Genomic DNA, 8,848 nt, shown 5'->3' with positions numbered 1-8,848 from the left:
CTCCGGACAGAGGGCAGCTCCGGACGGAGGGCAGCTCGGACTGAGGGGCGACTCCGGACTGAGGGGCAGCTCCGGACTGACTGACGACTCTGGCCAGTTCTGGCTGACTGACGAATCTGCGCGTCCTGGCTGACGACTCTGGCCGTCCTGGCTGACTGACGACTCTTCTGGCCGGTCCTGGCTGACTGACGACTCTGGCCGCGTCCTGGCTGACTGACGACTCTGGCAGCTCCTGGCTGACTGACGGCTCTGGCGGCTCCTGGCTGACTGACGGCTCTGGCGGCTCCTGGCTGACTGACGGCTCTGGCGGCTCCTGGCTGACTGACGCTCTGGCGGTTCCTGGCTGACTGACGGCTCTGGCGGCTCCTGGCTGGCGGGCGGCTCTGGCGGCTCCTGTCTGGCGGGCGGCTCTGGCGGCCCTGACTGGCGGGCGGCTCTGGCGGCTCCTGACTGGCGGCGGCCTGGCTTGCTCCTGACTGGGGCGGCTCTGGCGGCTCCTGACTGGCGGGCGGCTCTGGCGGCTCCTGACTCGGCGGCTCTGGCGGCTCCTGAACTGACGGACGGCTCCTAGGCTCCTGCTGACGGACGGCTCTGAAGGCTCAGGACAGGAACGGCGGGCTATGAAGGCTCAGGACAGACGGGCGGCTCAGACGACGCTGGGCAGACGGCGGCTCAGACGAGCGCTGGCAGACGGGCGCTCAGACGGCGCTGGGCAAGGACGGCGGCTTCAGACGGCCGCTGGGCAGACGGGCGGCTCAGACGGCGCTGGGCAGACGGGCGGCTCAGACGGCGCTGGGCAGCACGAGCGGCTCAGACGGCGCTGGGCAGACGGGCGGCTCAGACGCGCTGGGCAGACGGGGCGGCTCAGACGGCAGCTGGGCAGACGCGGCAGTCCAGGACGCGCTTGGGCAGACGGGCCAAGGCACAGATGGCGCTGGGCAGACGGGCAGCCGCAGGCGGCCAGCTCAGCACGGCTGGCAGGACGGCAGCGCAGCGGCCTGGGCCAGACGGCAACTCTGGCCTGCTGCAGGCGGCACATATGCCTGGTGCGTGGTGCCGGATCCTCTTCCTCTCGAAAACAGTCCTATCTGGTGCAGAACACAAAGACAGAAAACAATCACCCACAAACCAACAGTGCAAACAGGCTACCTTAATATGGTTCCCAATCAGAGACAATGACAAACACCTGCCTCTGATTGAGAACCATATCAGGCCAAACAACAAACCCAACATAGAAACACAAAACATAGAATGCCCACCCAGCTCACGTCCTGATCAACTAAACACAGACTAAACAAAGGAAATAAGGTCAGGAACGTGACAACAGCATGCATATACACAGGCCTGAAATATCTCCTACATATTAGTTTTACTCAATGCAAGACTGCTGTCAATGACTAACAAGTTAACAATAGTTAAAACAATTAATAAAACATGATAAGCATATGTAATGCATATTTATGTTATACTGCATTTTACAGCTTTGTTTTAAAGAAACCATTTTAGGCTCTGTTGCTGCACTCTCCTGGAAGTACAGGTCCACATATTGCAGGATGTGGTCCACTGCACTGAGCAGAAAGATGTCCGTGTTCTCATCAATGTCCAGCTAAGATGAGTAGTTCTTCAGTGGGACAATGTAGGCAGTGGACATGCCAAGCAGAGACCCAATCTTGGTCATCTACGCACGTGTGCATGCACAAACATGCACGCACACACACACATTTGTTTTACTATCCTTGTGGGGACCAAACAATTTATTCCCATTCAAAATCCTACTTTCCCTAAACCTAACTCCTAAATCTAACCCATAACCCTAATTCTAATCCTAACTGTATCCCTAAACCTAAAATAGTCTTTTTCCTTGTGGGAACCCCACTTCTCTGGATTTTCCTCATTTTACTATCCTAAGATTTCTGGTCCCCATGAGGATAGTAAAACCCCCCAAAAAACACACACACACAGTGATTAAATCATACTGTATTCTTGATTTTTGGTTTGTTTAACTTCCAACATTTGAGATGAAATGAAGCTCCTCTTTTCAACCATCTGATGGTGCTGTTGTATTGGAAACATTTCTTCCACTTGGACACGGCAAACCGTGATTCTGCAATGCTGCTATATTTATTCAGTTTATTCAGCCTGGTAAAATGATTAGATAAACATACAACTAGTTTTAAATGACCATTTAGGACTGACTTAGAGGTGGTTTTGGACTATACGCATGTGTACTGTATGCTATAGCATGATAATAGTGCAATGGCCAGGTTGATGTCACCAGGTTGTTCCACTGAGTCTTCACAACACTCAAGGCCGTCTTAGTGTGTCTGTGAAGCTTCKTCATGTCTTATGAACATACTCATGAGCATACTGTACAAGGAATACAAAAAGTGCAGTTCACACAAAAAGTACAGAGATTGGAATAAGATGACTAAATGTGACTTGCCTGTGTCAGGGCTCTGTATCTGTAATGCTCCATGGCACAGTCTTGTTGGCCACTTTTGAAAAGTAAACAGTTCTTTGTACATTGCGAACATAGTGACTCAGAGGTCAGTGGACTCTTCCTATGTTCAATCCATTTCTGCCAGTCCCTGAGGACCTAAAGGAATCCCCTCTAATGCAGAGCATGCAAACACATTACATACACAGTAAGTTCCCAAATGTATATGGTAACTTCATTTTGAGAAGCCTATTGCAAAATGTGTCAGTCACATGTTTTATCTGATCTGTGACCTTTCAAAGAACTGTCTGTTGAACAGAACATCTGAACCTGTCGATGTTTATCTGTGACCCTCTCCTATTTGTTTCTATCAGCAAGATGAAAGAAGTTATTATACTCTCCCTACTGGGGATTCTGGGAATGGGAAGGGGATCTAAAGATGAATTAGGTGGGTAAACCCCCTTACCTTGTTGGGTCCCATGGGAATCTATTTTCTATTGTTCTGTATGTAAAGTTAACGCATAAAAATAGTGTCATTATTTCAAAAGTGGATCTTTAAATACAGTCTTTAAAAACTATTTTATAACATATAAGAAGATTATCAGCTGGTAACATGATTTATGGTTGATCTGTGTGCTGAATAGCTATCCTCATTATTCTCCTTCTGGCCCACAGTGAATGTTGCTCTGAGCTATCCTCATTATTCTCCTTCTGGCCCACAGGGAATGTTGCTCTGAGCTATCCTCATTATTCTCCTTCTGYCCCACAGTATATGTTGCTCTGAGCTATCCTCATTATTCTCCTTCTGGCCCARAGTGTATGTTMCTCTGGGGGGCAAAGCAGCCCAATCCTCCACATTCTATGGAGGCACTGCAAAAAGATCCATTGATGGAATATGGAACTCGACTTACGAAGATCACTCCTGCAGCCACACTTTGGGAGAGACCAACCCCTGGTGGAGAGTGGACRTGCCYGAGACATACCAAGTCACCTCCGTCAGTCATCATCACCAACAGAGATACTTCAGCAGAGAGGATCAACGGGGCTGAGATCCGCATTGAAACTCCCTGGAGAACAATTGTAACAGTAACCCCAGGTATGGCACTGCCCTTCATCCTACATTTTAGCTTAGTTAAAATACCMTTGACAACTTTTACTCCACTAGATTCCTATTTTATGTTTACTTTTCACTCCCATATATTTTCACTGACACCCAAAAGTACTCTGGCAGGACAGCAAAATGGTCCAATTCACGCACTTGTAAAGATACATTTACTGGGTGACTTACACTTTTACTTCTATCTTTTTTTACTGCAGTATATTTACTTTTACTCAAGTATGACAGTTGGGTACTTTTTCCACAACTGGGCTTTAAAAAGGAGGTGACGATAGAGAACACGAGGAATCAATTTCTTTAYGRCCTCAGAGACTGGCAYAAATGGATTGAACATAGGAAGYGTCCACTGACCTCTGAGTCACTATGTTCYCAATGTACAAAGAACTGTTTACTTTTCAAAAGTGGCCAACAAGACTGTGCCATGGAGCATTACAGATACAGAGCCCTGACACAGGCAAGTCACATTTAGTCATCTTATTCCAATCTCTGTASTTTTTGTGTGAACTGCACTTTTTGTATTCCTTGTACAGTATGCTCATGAGTATGTTCATAAGACATGAMGAAGCTTCACAGACACACTAAGACGMCCTTGAGTGTTGTGAAGACTCAGTGGAACAACCTGGTGACACATAAGTATGTTGCATAAATTCATAGATCTTTGTACTGTATCGGTAAGTGTAAACCTTCTATTTCCTTAAATACCATGTTGCCTTAAAGAAAACTACTGGTCAATCCTCACAGAACTCCTACATGGGGTCTCTGACAATGTCGTAGATGGAAGACGCCTCTCCATGTACAAAGACAAATCATGCAGCCGCACCAAGTCCCAAGTCAACCCATGGTGGAGGGTGGACTTGCAGCAAACTTAAAACATCACCTCCATAACAGTCACCAACATTGAAGACGTTGATCCAGAGATGATCGATGGTGCTGAAATCCACTTTGGAAACTATCTGCAGAATAACGGCAACAACAATCCATTGTGAGGAAGCTCGTCAGCAAATATTGACTTATTTAAAACACTAAAACACAGAGCGCATTTGATGTTTATGATTTGAGATCAAAAGCCTGATTATACGATTTCCTTCTTTAGGTGCGCTGTCATGTCCTCATATCCCGCGTGGGAGGTCATGACCTTTCAGTGCAGAGGGATCGAGGGTCACTATGTGAACGTCTTCTTGCCGGGCTGCAATAAAGACCTGTCACTGTGTGAGGTGGAGGTGAATGTGGGCAGCCATCCAGGTGAGGAGCAGACATTATATGGTATTGTCATCAATCATGACATCTGGTCAAACTTGACCTATTCCTCTAAATTACAACAAATGTATTGGTCCTTTTACAGATATAGACAAACATCTTTCCTCTGGTATGTACAGGGTTTTAGTTACCATTTTTCTGATGTGTTGTTGTTGGACATTAACTTGCCAACATGGGTGCTATTAGATGACTTGAAGCCATGGCTGTCTTTTAAGCCTGTGACTCAAACCCTTATGTACTGTAATGTTTCCTGTAGAGAGGAGGGTGCAAGATATGAAGAGAGGGCAAAACATTCTATGCCTACATCATAAGACTCAATATGGTAATACGATATACAATATTTTTACTTTTGTGGTACTATAGAGAATACAACCACTGTTTGAGAAAAAGTTTTCATTGAGATCATTAATTAGTACAGCTARGTACTGCATCTTGAACTGACAATGAACCATTTGTAAACCCAACGTTTTTAATCTTGTTTGTTCTGTGAAGAGAGTGCAGCCACTGGCGGGATAGCCAGTCAGTCGTCGCAGTGGGACAAGTTTGGAAATGCCAACAATGCCATTGACCTGAACTYGACCAATTGGTATCTGGAGGGGTCCTGCAGCCACACGAAAGCAGATATCGACTCCTGGTGGTGGGTGGACCTGAGCAAGACCCACAACGTCACCTACGTCACCATTACCAACAGAGGGGACTGCTGCTCCGACAGGATCAGTGGAGCAGAGATCCACGTTGGGYACTCACTGTTCAACAACGGCAATAGCAACCCACTGTGACTTATCTTCGTAACACAACTTCTGGCTGGCTACACAACGCACTATGTGTCATCRCAGTAACACAATTCTCCCTTAAACAACACAGCCATCTCCATAACTCATCATCATCAACTATGAGAATTTAACCAGACTTAAAGGGGCAATCCGGAGTTGAAACAATAACAAACGGTTCTCCCAGACTAGGGATGGGTCTGGAGAAATGTAACCACTCTTAAATTCATAGACATAGCTATGGATGCAAGGACTGACCATCTGTGAAATTAAAATTATAGTTGAAACCATGTTTTGAGGCGATATAGTTTGTTTACATTTACTTTGTTTAAGAACATTGCATAAAACAAGATGATATTTTGTGTTCTGATGGGCTACGACAGTTGAACTAAGCTCATGAGGCATTTCTAAGTTACAGTAAATTCTTCAAGAATCCATCATTAATTTATACATCCCAAAATGGATTTAGCCACTACAGATTGCCCCTTTAAGCTTTCAGGAAATTCATCCCTGATCCCTTATTTTGATCAAATACTGTTTGTCCCGCAATCTTCTCATAAAATATAACAATGCTCAAGATTCCTATACCTGTAGGTGTGCCGGGATTCCATACATCCCTGCTGGGCAAACCAGGACATTTCCGTGCGGTGGGATATCGTGGCGCGATGTCAACATTCTCCTCCCAGGAAAAGAGAAGTGCCTGACTTTGTGTGAGGTAGAACTGCACGCAAGCACCTTTCAGGCAGGTATGGGCTCCATCATTCAGAATGTACACCTTCTCCAGCAGATGCKTTTTTTAATTCTTGTTTACGGATARWWTTTTTTTTACTCTACTCCCTTTCTCCCTGTGCCTCTCCCTTTTCCAGCCCTGCCTTCAACTGCCACTGAGACAGCTGTTACAGCTCCAAACCTAAACCTYGCCTGGCTGTGGGATCTTCTGAGATCCCTCAGAAGACTTGCCATTCGGAGAGGTCAGCTACTCCTACATCCAATGAWACAGTACCCTCCAGGCTAAAATTGGGACCAGAATGCAGAGATTTTTAACCAGAGGCTTGTAATTTTTCTGAGCAAACCCCATCCCTCTTGTTTGAATGAAGGCAACGTGGCGCTGATGGGAAGAGCGACCCAGTTGTCCAAGCTAAGCCGTCTGACCCATGCCGAGAACGCCATCGATGGTCGCCTGGATGCAGAGTGCCTCTCTGGCTCCTGTGCCCACACCCGGCTTCAGAGCGACCCCTGGTGGAGGGTGGACCTGGCTGTTCGCAAAGTCACCTCCATTACCGTCACTAACAGAGAGGACTGCTGCCCCTGGAGGCAGGACGCGGCAGAGATTCTCATCGGAAGCTCCCTGAAGAACAAKGGCAACAGTAACCCTCAGTGAGTAGGCTGAGCAAATATGTTGACAATAAACTATTCACAACTCTGTACTTCTACTAAAGTACTAGTACATGAAAAGCACAATGCAACCAAAGAGAACTACTAACACAGTACTAAAGTACTACTATAATTGCCACACTGCTACCATGTAGTTACCCCATTGCAAGTCCTACCCAGTTGACTACTTCAAAATGGTGATAATCCTCAATGCACATGCTAAAACAGGTTTTGGGACACATGCTCCCTCTAACCAACTCAATGGGTCAATTACATTTCAACACAGTTGATACACGGAAGGCCAAATCCTAACTTCAAATCAATGTATTTACCTCAAGTTTCATGCATTAGGATTAGCCCTGAAATGAGTTATGGGTATACTTGTAATGGTTAATTAAACTTCTTTGGGACTGGGGGGCAGTATTGAGWGGCTTGGATAATAAGGTGCCCAGAGTAAACTGCCTGCTACTCAGGCCCAAAAGTTGGAATATGCATATAATTAGTAGATTTGGATAGAAAACACTCTGAAGTTTCTAAAACTGTTTGAATGATGTCTGTGAGTATAACAGAGCTCATATGGCAGGCAGAAACCTGAGAAAAAATCCAACCAGGAAGTGGGAAATGTGAGTTTGAATGAAGGCAACGTGGCGCTGATGGGAAGAGCGACCCAGTTGTCCAGCTAAGCCGTCTGACCATGCCGAGAACGCATCGATGGTCGCCTGGATCAGAGTGCCTCTCTGGCTCCTGTGCCCACACCCGGCTTCAGAGCGACCCCTGGTGGAGGGTGGACCTGGCTGTTCGCAAAGTCACCTCCATTACCGTCACTAACAGAGAGGACTGCTGCCCTGGAGGCAGGACGCGGCAGAGATTCTCATCGAAGCTCCCTGAAGAACAACGGCAACAGTAACCCTCAGTGAGTAGGCTGAGCAAAATAGTTGACAATAAACTATTCACAACTCTGTACTTCTACTAAAGTACTAGTACATGAAAAGCACAATGCAACCAAAGAGAACTACTAACACAGTACTAAAGTACTACTATAATTGCCACACTGCTACCATGTAGTTACCCCATTGCAAGTCCTACCCAGTTGACTACTTCAAAATGGTGATAACTCTCAATGCACATGCTAAAACAGGTTTTGGGACACATGCTCCCTCTAACCAACTCAATGGGTCAATTACATTTCAACACAGTTGATACACGGAAGGCCAAATCCTAACTTCAAATCAATGTATTTACCTCAAGTTTCATGCATTAGGATTAGCCCTGAAATAGAGTTATGGGTATACTTGTAATGGTTAATTAAACTTCTTTGGGACTGGGGCAGTATTGAGAGGCTTGGATAATAAGGTGCCCAGAGTAAACTGCCTGCTACAGCCCAAAAGTTGGAATATGCATATAATTAGTAGATTTGGATAGAAAACACTCTGAAGTTTCTAAAACTGTTTGAATGATGTCTGTGAGTATAACAGAGCTCATATGGCAGGCAAACCTGAGAAAAAATCCAACCAGGAAGTGGGAAATGTGAGGTTTGTAGTTTTTCAAGTCATTGCCTATCGAATATACAGTGTCTATGGAGTCATATTGCACTTCCTAAGGCTTCCACTAGATGTCAACAGTCTTTAGAACCTTGTTTCAGGCTTCTACTGTGAAGGGGGAAGATAAGAGCTGTTTGAGTCAGGTGTCTGGCAGAATGCCATGAGCTCAGTCAGGCGCACGCCCGTGAGAGTTAGCTGCGTTCCTTTTCCTTTCTAAAGACAAAGGAATTGTCCGGTTGAAACATTATTGAAGATTTATGATAAAAACATCCTAAAGATTGATTCTATACATCGTTTGACATGTTTTCTACGAACTGTATATAACTTTTTGACTTTTCGTCTGAACTAAGCG

This window comes from Salvelinus sp. IW2-2015, linkage group LG35 (assembly GCF_002910315.2).
Source record: "Salvelinus sp. IW2-2015 linkage group LG35, ASM291031v2, whole genome shotgun sequence".
NCBI lineage: Eukaryota > Metazoa > Chordata > Actinopteri > Salmoniformes > Salmonidae > Salvelinus > Salvelinus sp. IW2-2015.
The sequence above is the reverse complement of the archived record's forward strand: the minus strand, read 5'-3'. Positions refer to the sequence as shown.